This window comes from Mastomys coucha, unplaced genomic scaffold (assembly GCF_008632895.1).
Source record: "Mastomys coucha isolate ucsf_1 unplaced genomic scaffold, UCSF_Mcou_1 pScaffold19, whole genome shotgun sequence".
NCBI classification, from domain to species: Eukaryota; Metazoa; Chordata; class Mammalia; order Rodentia; family Muridae; genus Mastomys; species Mastomys coucha.
In genome coordinates this window covers 1,767,808-1,787,556 of record NW_022196901.1, presented here as the reverse complement: position 1 = coordinate 1,787,556, position 19,749 = coordinate 1,767,808, and the positions used below count along the sequence as shown (strand labels likewise).

The 19,749-nt window shown below is 42.1% G+C and overlaps 1 protein-coding gene across 8 annotated transcripts in view; it reads left to right on the top strand.

Annotated features, from left to right (window-relative positions):
- Positions 1-19,749, top strand: part of Cdk14 (cyclin dependent kinase 14) — a 596,871-nt gene that overhangs the window by 550,507 nt on the left and 26,615 nt on the right. For 7 of the 8 annotated variants that reach the window (XM_031379953.1, XM_031379950.1, XM_031379957.1 and 4 more), the window contains one exon: positions 13,245-16,606. The exons of the other annotated variant lie outside the window; for it this stretch is intronic. The gene's annotated coding sequence lies outside the window, so the exon portion shown is untranslated. Of the gene's footprint in view, positions 1-13,244; positions 16,607-19,749 lie in introns of those variants that run through there. 8 annotated transcript variants of the gene reach the window in all.

Here is a 19,749-nt window from a genome sequence, read left to right as displayed (position 1 = left end):
TGGAGCTCAGTGGACGCATCCTCCTTTCAATCTATAGACTTTATACAATATGCTGTCTGTTTAATCATCATTTCTAAATGGAACTGGGATGATTTCCCCCAGTGATAACATGAAACAACCAAGCAAGTAGAATCTTTTTCTTTAATTCCAAATGACACCCAGTATAGAACAGCCAGAGCTTTTGAAAAGGACTTAACAGGAAGTCAGGAGACGTGATAGGTGCTTAGGGTGCAGTTTTAATGCCAGCAGACTGGAAAACAAACATCACAACCCAGACAAGAAGTGGCTTTGTTCTTTAGCATCCGTGTGAAGAGGAAATAAGATCTTTCTGGGATGTGCTCCCCACTCACAGGTGTAAAAGAGAAAATGTCACATTCTTGCCCTACTGCATTGTGTGGGTTGCTGGTGCGGGGCAAGACGAAGGGGCACCGCATCACCTCCCATCACAGAGGCTCCATTCACTGAATGTGCTTGGTGCTTTTGTTTCAGTCTACCCCAGTGGACAGTATAAAAACATGAAGTATCCCTTAATCCCACGAGCCTGGAGTGCACTGGTTCCTCTCACTGCACCCTCCAGCTCTGTTACTAGTGGAAGTGCGACACTGACCCAAGGCCTGCAACCGCTCTTCTTTCCTCTGTAACTAAACCACTGAGTTGTTGGCATGTCGATTGTTTTACACCAGGAGGAAACCAACTGTGTTAATGTGAATGTCTTAGTCGTCAGACATCACAGGCTCCACATTTTTAATGAGCTGCAACTCCTCGTGCAAGACACACAACCACAGTGAACCTAAATGAGTGACAGAGTGACGATGTTTTCTAATTTAGTACAGTTGCTCTTCCCAGGGTTTGGTGGCATTTCAGAATGCCAAATGCTGCAATTAGAAAGTCTGTCTGAGGTTGTGTGTTAATCAAAGACAGCCGATCATGTCTGAATTATAAAAGACAGCAGAGCAATAAAGATTGTGTTATTCTAACATTTCTTCCTTTTTAACTTTATGGGAAGACAGAAGTGAACAAGCTATTTACCAAGCACCTAATACATCTTCTCAGGGCATGAAATTCTCCAAATTGTCCCCCAGGGCTATGTTTTTAAAATTATGGTCCTTAGGAGGTAGCTTAATTTCTATGTCTTCATTCATCCCTCACACTGAATATTTCTCGTGGGTAAAATAAAACATTTTAGCATTTAAAGTTACAAAACCTGGTACTTAGCAATTGCTGTAGTCATTGGAAGAAGCAGCGGAACTCTCCGATTTTATGGTATCTTAAAAAGGACACCAGTTGCCTACTACTCTTGAGGCAGGACCTCAAGAATCCAGAAGTGGGAGGTGCCCATGCCTTTCCCTGGGTTGGGACATGAGACTCCCCTGCTCAAAGCACTGTTTCACTACACATAGCATAAAGTCTCGACTCCTTTAAAAGCTTCTACTCTGCCCCACCCCCACCCCCGGCCGGCCTCTCAGCTTCCTGGCCTCGGTGTGCATCCTCAAGATGACATGTGAACACACTCCTCCAACAGCAGCCACTTGCTGCTTCCAGGTCATTGACTGGTCAGGGTGAACTCTTTCCCCTTATCAAGACATTGTGTTTGCAGTTACCTTTCTTTCTCTCCTTGCTATTTTTTATGTGTATGTGTGGTGTCCCTGTGTGTGTATACATGTTCACATGTGTACACATGCGTGGGTACTCGGATGTATGCACATGCAGATGTTTTCATTAATTGGTCTCTACTTTACTAACTGAGGCAGGGCCGCACACTGAACCCAGAACTGGTCCGTTTCAGCTACTCACTAGGATCTCAAATCCAGGTCTAGCATGTATACGGCAAGCACTTTATCTTCTGTGCCATCTCTGCATCCCTGGACTTGCCTTCTCACTCAGAATTCTTCTTCATTGTGTCAGCAGTTCTGCAATAACGCTTACATGTCTCATTTTGACTCCAGGACAGTTGTCCTGGTGAAATTCTAGAGCTCTTAAAGTGCCATACAGCTCTGATACATGTTGGGCAGTCTTTAAAAAGCAACACAGTCCTGATGGGCCCTGTTTGACTGTGTCCTGTAACATGAATACTCCAATTGCCCATGTCCAGGGAAGCTGCCTAACAACAATCTTGCAACATTTCTAGAAGTGTGGGCTTCTACTCTCTCATATTAGCGTGTGTATATGATTCAAATCACCACTGGGGCCTTGCCTTATTAGCAAGTCCTAGCGTTATCCTGCCATTTACATTGTAAAACTATACTGCTCTTAAAAATTGGTGCCTAGAGAGGATCGTAGTGGTTCCGGTTTGTAGTCCCAGCATTTGGAATGGTGAGGCAGAAAGGATACACAGAGGTGTGACAAAAAAGAAATTACTTTCCAGGAAAAAAAAAATGCCTCGTAAGTGTTCCCTGCAGGAATTTGGATGGAAGTCAGATGGAGTCTCTTCCCTAGCCCCACTGTCAGCAGACTCCTCTCCAGTACCCCCACTGTCAGCAGACTCCTCTCCAGTACCCCCACTGTCAGCAGACTCCTCTCCAGTACATGAACTGTGCTAACTTGTGTTTCTCATCAGTTAAGGGTGGTGGCCTACTGTCTGCGGAGCACACTGCACAGGCGCTCCAGTAAATGGGTCTGTGGAAAGTACATCTGTGGAGCTGTGCTGGGGAACAGGTTAACAGCATGACTTCAACAGCCTGGAACAGACTGTGACTCATTAAAACCTCAGTAAAAAGAGATGGCTCCAAAAACAGAGTCTGGGTTGGGTCTCTTCTAAGGAGAGGACTGAAGACTCCCGGTTCTGTCTGGAGTTGAGGAACTGGCCTGGCTCCCGTCTTCTTACCCCTGAACTTGTTGCCCTTTCTGCTCCTTCATGTTTGTGGCTCATGTTTCTAGCTGGGGACACCAACATGTTTCCCAGTTTTGTGTAACCAAGTACCAGCCTTGCCATCTCTCTTCTTCTAATAACTTTGGAGGCCACCACACATTAATCCTGTTGCTCTTGCCAGGGCTCCCAACTCATTCTCTGCCGCAGTTTTAAAATGAAACCCCACATCACAGGATCCCCTCCATCCCTCATGTTCCTGTAACGGTGTGGGTCCTGCTGTCAGCGTTTAAACCTGTGATAGGCTTCCTGCAGGCAACACTCCACAAGGCATGGTGTGGGTGACTAAAGGAATTAGGACTTAAAAAATTAAATTATGGAAGCTTCTTCTTCCATAGGACATGGTCCTATTTTTTCAGACATTTTTATTAGAATAAATGGAAGAACACTTTGGATGGGAGAAAATGCCACACGAGTACAAAATGCTAGTGTTTGCTTCTCATAGTAGTATGTGTATGTTCTAAAATTACATATTTTACAGTTTATCGTGACTTTCATAACACTGTATCAACTAATGGCATAATAATATAAAGATGCTCAAACACTTAAACATAGCAGCGTGTGGCTTTGTGGGAAGTACAGGCACACTGGAGAACTTTGCTGTTCTTGACTGAAGCCTCCACACATCAGCGTTCAGTGACCAGTCTTTAATGGAGGAAGTGTCCAGGTAACCATTGTCAAGTAGTTTCGTGGTGCAGTCTCGGGGAGCTTAGCTGCCCGTCCAACAGCCGCATCCCAGAGAGAGGGACCAGGCTTCAATGCTGCTGACATTTCCTAGTTCCAAAAAAAAAAATGCTAGAAAGCATTGTGTTATAGTGTTCGAGGGTGTTCTTTTAAGAATGGACATAACTAGCATAATGTGCTATTCATGTTCCTAACTGTTAAAGAAAACTCTACAGTAAAAGTTTAAGGCCTGTAGTAAATTTACCATTGTAAATGTACCTAACTTGACGACACAATGCTCACTTGCAACAGGTGCAAAAGAGTAACACAGCTTACAAGTGAAAGGTGCCTGAAGTAAAGGTTGGGTGCCAAAATTGGTGAAGGGAAAGTGCCAACGGATTCAGGTGAATCGTACAGTTAGCAGTTCACCCCAAGACAGAACCTGTAGCCACAGCAGGCAGAAAGGAATCCTGTTGGGTAAAACGGCTGTGTGTAAGGTGCCATGTGCCTCCTTGGCTGGAATGCAGCTGTATTTATGTATTCTGCAAGTGACTGTTGTTACTTTATACTTCACAAATATAGAATTAGAAATTGCCCATGAGCCTGGCACACTGCCATCATTCACTACCAAATGATTATATGTTATCTGTGTATGCTACAGAAATCAATTTTAGCTCTGCAAATTTTACTAAATATAATAATAGTTCCTCAAGTGGATGCAAAATTATAGGTGATCATACACACTAAATTCAACATCTTAAACATCTAAGATTTTGGACCATAGTGCTGCATGGTTACTTTAAAAAATAATGGGCTTACCCAAAATGGAGTCATACCTTCTCTCAAATATTTTAATTAAAGTGCAATGTGAACTTTTATGCTTGTCTGACTGCTAAATGCTATAAACAGTCTTATGGGATTTGTGTATGTGCCCATGGTAAGTTGTGAAAAATGCTCACGCTGCTGAATTCCATGACGTTGCATTTAATTTTTTTAAATATATCTTAATAAGCCTGTGATGTATAAGGAAGGTTATGGCATCAGAATCCCGTTTAATTAACTTATACTCACTTGGGCACCAGTCACTTGTAAAGGTATGCTGAGCAAATAAAAAAAAGCTTCAAATAGTAAGAAATCCTTAGAAAGAATAAGCCAGCTTGGTGAAGACTTTCCTATTAGCTTTGTTATTGAAATGGTTTCCGTGAGGTATTTTAGATCTCATGGAGTTTTTGTTAAAGTATTTTACATACATATAATTATAACTTAATGTACTGATATAATATTTAATTTTCTGTAAATCTGTATGTATAATACGTGATGTCTGTCTTGGTTCTGAGAAGACCGCACTGAGTCTTCCTGGACCCTCCTGGCACTCCCTAAGGAGGGCAGCAGTCTGAAAGCTGCCAGTCTTTTGTCTATGAATGTCTAAACTATGACCAGTGTTTGGCATTTGCATAAAATCAATTTAATAAACAGTCTCCTGCTTTCCAGTCAGTACTGGTTGTGCATCATATACTGCCTGGCCTTTCATGAGGACTTCAATAAGTGTTTGTTGCTAATGACAAGTATTAAAATGCTATGTTAAACCCATCTCCTCAGTTGAGAAACGCTTTGTTTTTGAGATGTCAGACTTACAGCCTTGCCTGGAGTTTTTCTAATTAAAATCACCACGTTGGCACCAAAGCTTAAAATGTGCAGAGTTGCTGCAATTAGTGAATTGTGCGTCCATATGGATGTTACCAAACAGCTTTGAACTTAAAGGATTTGGGCTATTTTGAATGATGGGCCTTCTGGTAAGCTTAAAACAAAGCTTGCCTTTCTCTGTATTCATTTTAATTAATAGTATCTTGCTGGTCTCAAAGATGTGTTCTCTTCTGGAGGGAGGAAACATGATTATCATAAACCAGAAATAAGTTACAGAACTAGGCTTAGCTAAGTCTGTACATGTATCTGTTTTAAACTCTTTCTGCAACCCTCTGTGGAGTCAGTAAAGGACTGGAAAAGACTGATTTCAGGGGTTTTTAAAAAGAAAACCTGTATTTCTAGCTAAATCACAATATTCACTCAGTCAAAAGGATGGTAAGTTAAACTGTCAGCAGATTTTCTGAACTGATTACAGTATTGATTAAAAAATGTTCAGAATATAACAACTGATTGTGTGTTATATACATGTACATAAATGAGCATATGTATGTATACACATGTTTACATATATGTACAAGCATATATTTGTATATATGTATGCATATATACACATATATGGAATCTCTGGGCTTACCCTGAGGTACTTAGCAACTACTGCCTTATTTGTCCATTTAAGTCTATAATAGCTGTGCTTGAAGATGAATTAGGTAAAAAAAAAAATTGATTTCATTTTTTTTAGTGCTTTAAACAAAGTGACACAGAAATAAGTCGGTGGCTAGCCTTACACAATTTCTATGTAAAATCTTGTAGACATGAAAATCGGAAGAAATATTCTGAGCTTCGTTTTCTACAAAACCAGAATAAGTTTTGTAGACAGCTATGCATTTCAGTAGAGGCTCCAATTTCTAAGAAATTTCAAACCACTCTCTCAATACTTTTAGAAGAACATTCTGATAGCCCCCATATGGGGAATTGAGGTAGGTCCAGTTTTAACTGCTGTTTTGAAAGGCATGCAGGTGAAGCTGTTTCTTGGAAAGCAGTCACTGAGTAGTTAGGAAGTCATTGAACATACAAAAAGAAAAGAAAAATCAGAGTTTTTGTAATTTCCTAGATTGCCTAGGAAAATTGATTCATCCAGCTGTGAATGGGCAGGCACAAACCCAGGGAGTGCACTAAAGGAACTGTGCCACGCACAGCAAGTGCCCTTTTGCTGTGGTGTTCCTCTTTTGTCCTTTATGGAGTCCCATTGCCCGAACCCTCTAGAGTTGGTGCAAAGCTGCCTAACTTTTCCATATCACCTGGATTGCTTGATTTCTGTTTTCCCAGTGTGTAACTAGTTAGATACTTACCTTTCAGTGCTGCCATGCGTCTCTACTTAGACATCTCCTTCTGAGCAGGAAGCTAACATTCTTTTATTCTAACTCGGGAACAAATAAAAATTAAACTCAATTAAATGCTATTCTTTTTTCCCTAAGATAGGATTTCTCTGTGTAGTTCCAGCTCTCCTGAGATTCACTCTGTCGACCAGGCTGGCCTCAAACTCAGAAATCTGCCTGTCTCTGCCTCCCTAGTGCTGGGAATAAAGATGTGCATCGCCACACCCAGTTTATGCCATTCCTTTTTTAAAAGAACTTAGTTGTTTTATAAGCCCTATATTGGATTTGCTGCATGAGGTCGATTCCTTTCTGTCAAAAGTTACTACTGCTTCTTAGTTAGGTAGAGACCTCTTCAGGAGTCTCTGCAGTAGAAGAAGTGAGCCAATCATCCCTCTGCCACAGCTACAACCTGAGAAGATCCTCTCTAAGGCTTAGGTGATTAAAGAAAAACATACAGTTGTTTTAATTTTGAACCAAAATAATCACATTTCTCCAGAAAGGCTTAGAGGGAAATGTTTTTAAATCTTCCTGTAGAGAAAAGAATACTTTAAGGAGAGACAGTGAGCAGACAAGGTGGCTGGTTGGGGAAGCCCACAATAAAAATAAACAGAAAACCTTGGAGAGGGTAAACAGGCCCGCATGAAACGCAGGCCATCTGATCACATGCAAGGCGCTGATCTGGGGCCTCGGTGCCACTCTCCCTCCGGCGTGTAAACGGCATGCATGTGTGTAGTGGTGTGTGAATGTACACACAAAGATTTATCAGAGCGCACAGAGGGAATTAGAAAGAGCCTGGCCTGTTTTTAATTTGAGTCTGTTTGCTTGCATTTAGCACTTAAGGGCTTCTACATTCAGCTTCCTCAAAAGAGTGAGGAAGCACTCGTGGCTTGTGCCTCAAATCAGAAATGCATGAAGTGCAGCTGCAGAGATAATACATTTCCCCCAAAGGCTTCGGCTGAGCAAATTAGGTGTCAATGGGGTGCCCGCGCAGGCAGTACTCTCTCTAATTAGTCTCTTGAGCCTAGTTGGTGGCGGGTACGAGATGATCTAATCAATTGGTCTGTGTCTGATGGTTGGTGTAAAAATCCTACCAGGCAGACTCTCTCCCACAGGTCACCCACCTGCGCAACGGGACTCCTCATTTTCATTTCTCATCTATTCTATCACATGATGCTGACAGTTGGTTTTAAGAAAATTGAATCCAAAAAAAATATCTAGTTCATAGGGCACATGGGTCAGAACAAAGTTGCATTATGGGTACCAGCGATCCAATTAATTAATATTTATAGCTGAGAAGCTCAATGTAGATACTTCTGAATAAGAATTTTATCAACTGAATCCAATTTCTTCTTTAAATCACTCATTTTAGGAAAAAGGAGCACTGTGAAAACTGAAAACTAGTTAAAAAATGGCACCCACCTGTTCTAAGATTTACATACCTAGGAGTAGCTGTGCATGCCAACCATTCACCTTCTACTTTGTATTCATTTGCATCGTTCATGTGAAGTATTATGATTAAGAAGTGTAAGAGGAAGATTTACTTCTGCATCACATTTTACTTGCCTGTCATAGCTGATCTTCATTCTTGCAGTCAGAATCCCCACCCATGAAGTTCTTGATTGCACTTCCATTTCTAAAAAAAAAAAAAAAGTGCTTCTGTGCTTTCTGTGAAACTTGAAGCTAACGATGCCCAAGATGAGAGGCTAGGAATCCAATGCTCTGTAAAAGTATCCGGCAGGGTGGATGGCATAAAAGATGAGCTGTTCACAGTCATCTCACAGAGGTAGGAGGCATGCTGTCATTGGCTTCTCCTCTATTTTCTTATTCTTTGATTCTCCCATTAAATATTAGAACCTAAAGCTAAGTAATTGACCTGTCATAACCACTGCATTCACCATTTACTATCACTAGTGTGTACTGGCCCTTCCCAAGTCTGCCACACCCTAGTCTAACCCTACTACACCTTAGTTAGGCATATGTGATTCTCATATAGATTGCAGTCAGAATCAGGACAGCACAAAGCCAAATAAGTAGTATCAGGATACAGAAAACATCTCAAGAGGATAGTAAAGTGTATGGTGTATTGTCATGTGAAGTCAAGTATACTGTAAATTAAATCATTCCTTTTTTAATATAAGATGATGTTGTAAAAAAATATGTATTTTCTATACCAACGAATAGAGCCTGCCCACCATTCTTGACTGATGGTGTGTCTGTCAGTAGCCTTCTTCTCTATACCAAGCCAAGTAATAGTCATTGTGGCTGAAGTAGCTGCTTGGTACCAGCTGTCTCAGTAGCAAGAGTGAGCCACAAAGCTGTTTAGCTTTGGTGACTGTGTCATTCCCACCCATTCCCATGGTTTCATGTCTTTCCTTTTCACTTCCTGTTCTCCATCCACTACTTCTTGTGTTCCTGAGCTATGCCTGTGCCATGCTCTGTGTACCTACTGGTTGACTCAGCAGTATAATTACACCACACACCATTGTTAACTTGCTTCCTCAAAGGAAATACATTGAGAGAGACTAAGTGTCTGCTTCAGGAAGGCAGCTTGGGCACCAGGCCTCCATTCTGTTGACTAAAGTGATGTGAAGAAGGAGAACCAAGTACAGACTGATTCACCTGGAGAGTCAGAAGGGTTCCATGCCTAGGCAAGCACTTGTTGACAACAACAGCAAGAGGACAGTCTCCCTGGAGGAGTTGGAATCTCATTCTGTTCAAGCTTCATGGGATAAAGGGATGCCCCTCACATCTCCTTTAATGCAGGCGGCTGGTAGTAAGGTAGGGGACTGGATAAGGATGCTTGAAACAGAAAGTATCTGCAAAATACTGTAGGAACAAGTGTTCCTTCTTCTTGATCTCGAGAACTTCAGAAAGGATTTTCTGTGCCTTGAAATACTGTGGGAACAAGTGTCTTCTCCTCCTAGATATCAAGAACCTCAGAAAGGATTTTCAAGCATAACTCAGAACGTGTTTTACTCTGTGCAGATGGCAGAAAGAACATTTTCTTTATTTCTCTGGAAAAAAGAGGTAGGGATGTGTTGGGTGTAATAAGTAAAAAAAAAAATCAATCTATACTGTCTCCAGCTAGGCACCGGCTGGTGGTCTCAGTCTGTTCCCAGCCTGGCACCTAGCTGGAGGTTGAGACCGCATGTTTTCCCTTGCCAAGGCCTCTCCCACCAAGGTTTGCTCTGCCTCAGCTCTGTCTTAGCCCTGTTGGTCCCCACAGGCGGTACGCTCAATACCTTTTGGCTGGAGCTTAGTCCTTGCCCAATCTTCCCGTCCCAAAGCCCGGCCAAATTCTGCCTCTGCTAACTTCTTTTCGTCTGGCCCATCTGAGTTGCCAACGAATGGAAAACAGCAGGCAATCTTAGTTTAGAATCAACAGATAACACAATTGCTGGGTGTTAATCTATCATCCTAAACTTACCAACTATTCTGTTAGAAATCCTCTGGTGGCAGATCCTGCTGGATTCCATCACAAGATCGAACAGTTCCAGGACTATATCTTAGATTGCTTTGCTCCCACGGTCTGTCCAAAAGGGGGCATGTTCCTTTCTCCTGAGTTCCCTCTTCCTCTCTCAGACCAAGAAGGCCCACCACCTCCTCACCCAGTGACTGGCTTCTTGTCATCTTTATTACCCAATCTTTATTACATGGGGTTGTTCCATGTAATTGTCTGTGTTATGGTTGTGACTTCTTTTAGAAGAGACTTACTAATAGTGTCTCTGGGCAGAGGTAAGGAGTAGATTCCAGTGGACAGAGAATTCTATACAGAGCAGCAAACATTTGAAATAACAGTGGATGAATTAGGATTTGGAGGTAGCAAAGGGCTTGTGTGCTATATCTACACCCAGACTTTGCCAGAAATGTGATAGAAGAAGGCTTTGACTTATGTTCCATCGAGTCAGATGGAAGAGGGCTCTCAAGGATGGAAGATGAGCCCTACCTCATGCCAAACCTCATGCCTACCTCATGTTTCAACAAACAGAAAATGAGTGAAAACCTGAAAGTATAGGAAATCATAGAAGAAAATGTAGGATGTACTCTTTATAACCTTACATTGTTGCAGGAAATATTAAAAGAAGAAACCAGCTCATTCCCATGCTTGTGGCAGCACCTCTCTGTCTTGGTGGCCTGGCCGACCATGCACTGGCAGGCAATGGCCAACCTGTTTTTATCTCATGGAGACTCTGACTCAGAACTTTAAAATCTCTCCCACCCAACTTGCTAAGTTCCCTCTGGCGGGTCATTACCACACCAGCCCCATGCTTCCAATCCCCCATGGCCTTTGTGGTGCACATCTGGCAAATGCATGCTTTGCCGCTTTACCTTTCTCTACTGAACCCAGACTCCACACAAACTTAGTTCAGAAACAATGGTAACTCAATCTCTGGCCACAACAACTAAAACCTAATCTTGTAAGCCTTATTAAAATCTGACTTCTCCCATGGCGGATCCGCAAAGGATTTGCCATGAAACCAACTGGGAAACTATAGCAGCTGCCCCTGTTCCAAAAGTACCTAACCCTCTCCTGCTTCCTTTCTTCCTCCATCCAACCCAGAAGTCCCGCCTACTCGCCCAGTGATTGGCTCCTTTATTCATTAGGGGATTGGTTCACAAGAACAGCACCATGCCCATCCAGAACATTAGATTTCACCATGCATTTTTTAAATGTGGCACCAAAAGTATAAGCAATGAAATAAAAGTGTGTAAACTGAACTTCATCAAGATCCAAAGGAGGTAGTCACTGGCAATCCATACTAGAAGTTACTTTCAAGTTGTATGATGAGAAATTTATGTTTAAATTACATGAAGAACTGCAACTGAGCAGCAACAACAAGCTGAATTACGACATGAGGAAAGCACTTGACTAGAAGGGAGATTTCCATATAGCAGCTAAGCTCACAAAAAGGTGTTCAACACCACTAGCTATTAAGAAAAGGTAAATCAATAAAAGTAAGTCAGTTTACCATAGGAGAATAACTATAGTTAAAAAACAAAGAAACCAGTGTTGGCAAGGGTATGGTGAAATTGGAGCATTTCTTCATTGCAAGTGAGGAAAAACTTTTAAAGTAGAATTTCCTTTTGTCCCCAGAACTACACCTGCAGGTATACAACCAAAAGAATTCAAATCAGGAACTGGAACAACACTCATTACATCTATGTTGATAGCAACTTTATTTACATCAACCACAGGTCAATAGTCAAGTACATGTTAACTGACAGATGGATAAGGACCATGTCACATAGGCCAATTAGGCATTACCTGGGCATTTTATAAAATAATGAAGTACTGACATATACTGCAGCATGGTGAACCTGAAAAATGTGATGCTAGCCGAGAGCTACCCAGTGCAACAGGTCACACATTGTATGATTTCCTCTTAGATGAACTATTCAGAATAGGTAACTACATAGAGTCTGAAAGAGTGTTGGTGTTAGCCAGCGGGTAGGTCAAGGGACCATGAGAATGACTACTGTCAGTGGCATTGAGACGCCTTTGAAAATGATGATACATTTTGAAATTACATCGGGAAGATAGCTGTATAGAATTGTGAATGAACTAAGAACCACCAGATGATGCACTCTGAAATGCTTGATGGCTTGTTATATGACTTTTACCTCCCCAAACTGAAGAGGAGGTTAAAATTCTGAAGATTCATCAGAGTAGAGATAAGGAGAGGGTAGGGACACTGCTGTTCTAAAATGCCTTAAGTGTAAGAATGGGACGTTTGCACTCTGGGTTCAGGCACTGAGTGTCCTTGGTGCTACGGCCCATGGGCATAGCATCAGGGTTAGTGTATGTGAACTCCTGAAAGGGTCAAATCTGTGTCCAGCAGGATGACAAGATATTCTTGTAGATGATGACAGGCAGGCCTGGGCTAGGCAGTGATTGGGACCACAATACTAATCCTAGTTGATGAATGGGTTCTGGTATAGAGTGAAACAGATGCATCTACTCCTTCAACTATGAGACCTGAACTGGGGAGTTCCACAGTGTTCCAAACTAGGCATCCTCTTTCCTACCCAGAGGTTGAACAAAGACGAATAAGAGCTTAAAAAACAGTATGAAGATTCCTTCATTCTCACTGAACCTTTTGCCTACAATGGGTTCTCATTATTAAGCTGAAATCTCTGGAACCAAGACGCATATCTTTGGGAAGGGCACACCAGTTCAGGTCACACTAGACAGATTTCGTGTTGATCAATGTAATATAACTGACCATAGCCAACCAGGAAATTGTATGGTTGGTTTTTAAAAGCAGGGGTGTGATCCATTTTTCTCATTCACAGTCATAAGAACAAACATGATGATCTGGCCTTCTAATGATCTATACGGTGTTCCAGGCACTTAATTAGGGCCAGCATTGCCTCTAATAGTTTAGGGAAGGAATTTTAGGTAGATGTATTTTTCTCTAACTGGTCCAAGAGGAATTTAGCCCATTTATATTCATGAAATTACTGTATTTTAAGGGAAGAAAATTTAGTCAGGACATTCGTTTATCATATTTAAGAAATGTTTTCATAAAGGAAATCGTTCCACCTCAAATGCGTGTGCTTGGCATAGCTTCGGAGAACCGCAGTGGGCTCGGTGTGGCCTGACCAATCTTAATGTCTCAAGTAATTTAGACGAAAACGAACAATGTAAGTTTTCTTTTTCTTAATGTAACAGTTTTCTCTTTTTCTCTTTCCAGGATTAAGTTGTCATCATTCTGGGAAGAAGAAGAAGAAGAGATTAAATAAATAAATAAATAAATAAATAAATAAATACCACTAATGAAGTGGCCATCAGTGCGAGGGGTCTCTGGATCAGTTCTCTTCTGCTCCCTGCAGTGGATTTCACTGACAAGAAAATTGAAGCTGGCAAGACCTTGTTTCCTCTGCAATTTATTTAAAACCTTGCACGCATTTGGATACCTTGTGATTTCCAAGAACTATGTGAAGATTAAGCTTTGCTTACTGCTACCTGGCATGTATTCTTTTCAGTCTTTTGTGTCTGATTCTGTTTGATTTCCCCCTGCTGCACAGTGTCTCTGTGAAGGGTTTTTCTGCTTTCCGCAGCCTTGTCTTAAATACATTAAGACAACACATTTGGTGTTCACACTTCCTCAGTCATGTCTGCACTTGAAAGCCACACAGTGGCAGGAAACAATGTGCATTTTCCCTGAGAGCAGAGTATGTTCCGCAACCACCAGAAAGGACATTCTTTTTTTGCTAAAACAAACCCCATGCTTTCTGACGGACTAGACAGCATGGTCCCTACCTGTTGGGGCCCTACCTGTTGCCTGCCTTGGAGGACATTTGGAAAATGTGAGGGTTTTTTTTTTCTTTCTTTTTTCTTGGAAATGAGCACACATTTACACAGGAGACCAAAATCCACTTATTATTTTCAACAGCATGACTGTTTCTGAGCAGGTCATAGGTAGAGAAACAACACCGAAAACAAAAACTGAGTGAATGAAGATTGATAATTATTATTATCATTTTTAAGCCTGTAGAAAGCAAGGCAACTTTTTTACATGTGTTCTGGGTTTTGTCAACATCTTACTTTATTCCATCAACTCTGTATTATTAAACTGTTATACTCTGTATTTTTAAACTGAAGAAAATAGTAGCAAATATCATTCTTAAAACTTGGGTGCAAAGAAAAAAATCTGTCTGTCAGGGTAGGTCCTGAAAGCAGCCTTGGCTAATTGAAGCTTAGAAATCAAATTTTAAAATTATCCAGAGTTAAACATTTGCTTATTTACGACAAAGGACCTTTGAATTAGATTGTTCAGAAACAATCCAAGCCATTTGGAAGGCATCACTGGGTACCAGACTTTCAATCAGTCTTCAGTAACAAGTGTTTAAAGGCAGATCTTACAAGCAATGCAGGAATTTTGCGTTAAGAATAAAAATGACAAAGAAAGACCCTTGTTTTAAGGACCTTTGGGATCTTGCAAGGTGAAGGCAAGTCTGTGCCACTAGAAGAGAGGGCTGCTCTAGCATACATTGAACCTTGACCTGGGGCAGCTGCCCAATGCTGGCTACTTCCACAGGCAGCCTCACTGCAGAATCCCAGGAGAGCTGGGCCCAAGGGGCCACTAGAAAACTTCCTGTGAAACACACCCTTTGCTCCTCCTGACATAAATCCCCATGGAAATGCAATGCATCTGTATACAGAGGTCTATGTTTTACTCCTCCTGAGCAAAAGGAGACTCTACAAGCCTGAAATGTGACACACAATTTTAGGATCAAGACTAGAAATCACAATCCAGTTTCATAAGGGCTTTCTGATTCTCCAATGAGGGACAAGCTTCCTTATAGTCAAACCCAGTGTATCCTGAGAAGTAGATCCAGGTTCCTAAACTTTCCAAGGCGTTGTGCCTTAGAAAGAGGTGTAACCCATCTCCCAGCCTCTCACTGCAATCTCACTAACACTAAGCAAGGAACTGCTTACCAGATGGTTTGAAAGAAAGCAAAGGGCACCCAAGGTGACAATGTTTACTCTTCACTACATGGGAACCGGTTTCCATCCCTCTTTTGTACATTCCTTCCATGGGAAAGTCTTTACAGGTATTTTGAGTTAAAGTATAATTAAATTTGGAGTTCTTTAAGTGGGGAGAAAACTTTATGTGTAATTAAGAACAGCCTCCCCTGTGATTTGCTTAGAATCCTCCATTTATCTGGGGGTAGGGGGATTATGTTTATATTTCACATAAGTATAAGTCAGGAGCTCCATGCTAATGTTGAAAGGTTTCAATAAGAACATGAAGGCAACTAGAGGTCCATGCCCTTGTCTAGACAGCTTCTCCTGGGAAGTAAGACATAACACTGCTCAGTGTGGGGTCTGCTTCAGGACAGGCACGCCTCTCAGGTTTAAAGGGTTTCAGTTTCCTGTCCTTGTCATCAAGGAAGGAAATCCAAAGTGTCTGCTCTGCCCCCCCTCCCCCTTCACCCAACACAGTCCCCTTCCCTGGCTTTGGTCTCCTGGCCTCTCCAAGGGCGTCATGAAAATCAGTCCAGACTTTGTTCACTAACATGTCATTATGCTGTTGAGAGAGCACTGGAATGTTTGGTGAGATTATTTTTCTATGAAGGAATAGCTTGAGTTTGGACAGCTGCTAAGAAAAGCACCAACACTTTGGCATGACAGTTGTATGAAAGCAACCTCACTGCACACAGTATTTGAAAAGGAAGTATGGGACTTAGTTTCCATCTTCTTAAAGGGAACCGTTTAATAAATTAAGAAATACAACATACATAGGACAGGAAAATGTGTTTGCTGTAAAATTAGAGGTGTAAGGCAGGGGCAGCTATCTGCCCACCGTGCAAGGGTGAGAATCTGTTTCTAGCTCTCAAGTGACTAAAAGTTTCCAAGGGAGTCTGTGGGATTGTAGGAAAACCAGGGCCTCTTGGTACTCTCTCCTCAGTGTGTGTGACAGCCACTCAGTACTCTATGTATGCGTCCATAGCAGACACTCATCTGTGAATATTGCTGGGTTTGTAATCTTTTGTTATATAAGAGGATGTTTAGGCTGTACATACTGGGGTAGATCATTGCCTGCCCCTATACATAGAAATATGCTGCATAATTGTGCATAACTTCCTTCTCCGTTGCTGGCTTGTAGACAGAGGAAACTCTATGTTAGCCTTCAGTTTCCTCAGATACCAAACTGAAAACTTTTAAATCTCAAATGAAGTAAGCAAGTTCCTGGTCCCCACTGCCCCCTTTCACAGCAGCATATATTAGAGGCACATTAAAAAAAAAATCTTTGTTTATAAGTGGACTTTCAATTTCTTCTTGGTTTTGGTTTTTTCATTTCTCCCCCCCCCCCAACCCCACTGGTTTATATAATGCACTGAGATGTGTACTTTTTATTGGGGTTGGTACCTCAGAGACTCATTATGCTTCAACATGACACATAGCAAGGAGAATGGAATACTACACGTTGCATATGTGTTGCCAATTGTAATTTGTCTGTATTATGAAGGATGTAATGGTTTGTCAGCTGTCATTGTTGTTTTCTGTAACATGATATGGAATAAAGTATAGCCGAATCTGTATATAGCATCCTGGTACATAGTCATGTGTGTGTCCAATTAAACCATGTGCCATGTAGAAGAAATGGTAGCTTAAGACTCAGCGAAACCTTTCTGAAAGAGTGAAGCAAGAGACCAGTTGTACAGTATATGGGACCAAGTTGTGTTCCTGGAGGGCTTCAGAAATCTTGGAAGTCATCCCCTTTCTTTCCTTACTGTGCCAAATTTGGTAGAAGCTCAGAGACCTGGTGAGCCAAAGCTGCAAGCTACAAGGCTCCCTGCTGCCCTGTGCTCATGTTCCCCACGTGTTCTTCAGAAAAGGTGACTAGTTGACCCTCCCCTGATATTCTGTAAGACGTTGTGTAAGACTCTGCAGCCATCTCAGGAGAGACAATAATACTCACTTAGTCTGAGCTAGTATATACCTGTGAACACCACCTACGGGCTGCCTACGTCTGAGTGGGCAGGACAGTACTGGGACCTTACATTCGGATGATGATAACTTGGAGGCACATCTCTTTTGTCACCTTGTTGGATCTGTCACAATCCCAAAGACACCCACACAATTTGACAAGTTATCAGTACGGGTTGTGTATTTTGTGATTTGAAAGTGTTTGCAAGGCTATATTCCATTTAAGAAGACAAGGCACCTTGGCTTCCTCTCTGCAGACCCCTACACACCAAGAGCAGCTGGCCCTCCTGTAGACACTGGCTTTCCTGTATTTAAGTCCTCCACAAAGCTAGATTTCCATAGTTAAACAAGCTGTTTCTCCACCTATGTGTATTCTACCTAAAAACAGCTCATGTGAACCACTGTTTCTCAGCCCCCCGATCTGCCGTTGCTGTTGTGTGTAAAGCACAGAGGTACCTGGGATAAGGGCAAATTCATTTTGAGACAGTTGCTACCATTACCTCTGTATGTTGAGAGAGGGCACTGTGTCCTGGAAGCCTTCACAATAAACCAAGTGAAGCGATAGCTTGGAAAATTTGAACATCCAAATTATTGTAGAAAGCAAGTTCCAGGGAGGTATTTCAAAGAAGCAAAGCATAGGTTCATCTTTTACTTCCAAACAGCTTCGTGACCTCTGTTGAGAGTTAGTCCCAGCAGCCTCAGCAGCTAGCATACCTAGTAGAGCTTGACTGTATGCTGCCATGGGTGTAATCACATGAGTTCTTAATAAACAAAAGGTGGATGGGTTACCGGAATCTTCAAAAGGCAAAGAAATACATCTGAGAAATATTTTTAACTTTCTAACATGGTGGCAGGGATGGCAAGCACCTTCTGAGTTCCGGAGTTACCCAGAATTCCTTTTCTTTTTCAGCAGGGGGTCTATTCCATCTCTGGCAGGATGTGATATGTGCTGTCTGAGCCAGGCAGTTAGAGTCTGGACAACAGTAGTCTTGGCATTGCTGTTGGCCCCCAGAGTGTAGAGAAACCAGAGGGGAAGGTGTTGGAGCAACCTTATGCCACTGGGTTAACATGTACAGTTGCCAAATAATGGAAGGCATTGTAAATGACTGCAATGAGAGCCCACAGTGGCCCGGCAGCCTGCTGCTACCAGTGGGTGGTGGCGTTATGGGCATTAGCTTTGAGAAGCTTATATAGCAGAGGGGCTAGGATAAAGGACACAAATCAGGGGAAAACTGACAAGATTAAAAAAAAAATCCAAGGCCTCGTATTTACTGTTCATCCCCCATGGTCTCTGTGTGCTGTATTGTCTGCATCGAGTCGTGCTGAGAAGGAGCCAGGCACAATAATAGCTCAGAGCAGCCTAGAAGCCCCAAAGCCATCCTGTGCCAACAGTGCTGATAGAGCTAGCTGAGAATGGGATTCTGATGAAGTTGTCTTTTCTCCCCGTTTCCTGTGAGAGCACCAATAATTATAGAAAGCACACTGCAAAGACAGACTAAGAGTCGCCTGTTGGTGTGTATGCTGAGAAGCGACCCAGCAGGGATTCCTGCAAAGGTGTATGCTAGGCCACCTTAGGGGTCTTGCCTAGCACATGGTCCGGGGCTATGTGTCTGAGCTACCAACTCACCAGCAAAGAGATGCTCAAAACCCAGCTTTAGAAATAGCACCATGGAGAGAAACAGTAACTTCTCCTGTTCCTCCAGCCTCAGTGACTACTTTAATTCCTCAAAAGAAGGCTGCAGACCACTCAGCTCCAAGCAGACACAGGTCTGTGACAATCTTGCCTGACACTTGAGTAATTCGGAACCTCATGCAGTCATTTGCTAATCCATTGGCTTTCAGCCCAGACTCTTGTTAGAATGACCAGGAAGTTTTAAAAGCACCTCCACCCGAGACCAATTCATTACAGCACTATTTGAGGGCGGGGACCTGGCACTGATTTGTTTGGGGAACTCAACAGGTAATTGTATTGTACAGCCAATGTGGGAACTGGTAGACTTCCTTTCTTCCTGCCTGTGGCCTACTGTGGAGACAGGTGACACTTTGTCTACATGGGCCAGAGAATAAGAACCTTTGACTTTCCAGCCTGTTCAATATGCCACAGCTGCCGATGTGGTAAGAAAATATCCATTAATAAAATACAGGTGTCCAGACTTGGGATGAGACAGTTTGTACACTCAGACTTGGATTTCGTGTAATTTTCACATGCACAAAATACTGTCTTGATTCTTAGAAGGTATTTGTAAGTATGAACACAGTGCCAGAGACACAGCTCTGTAGGGGTCCGGCCGGATCCATGGTAAAGAGCAACTGCTGCTCTTGCAGAGGACTCATGCTCAGTACCCACATGGATGCTCACAACTGTTTGTAATCTCACTTCCCGGGATGTGACTCTTTTCTGGTCTCTGTGGGCACTGGGTATTCACATGGTGCACATATATACATACAAGCAAACTAATAATGAAAATAAAAATTTAAATATATATCGACAATATTTAGCTGATATGTATGATTATATATACATATGTATGTATATATAATATTTAAATGGCAGACCATATATAAAATACTGTGGGCAGTAATCGGCCTATGGCCTATAATTTATACATCTTGGTTTAGGATGGTGTTAATTTTCTCGTTCATGGGTGTGACGGTGAGTTTCTCTATTTATACTTCATCTAGAACTTTGTATTGCGAATTAACAAGATCAGAAATGATAAAGGAGACATAACAACAGACACTGAGGAAATCCAGAAAATCAT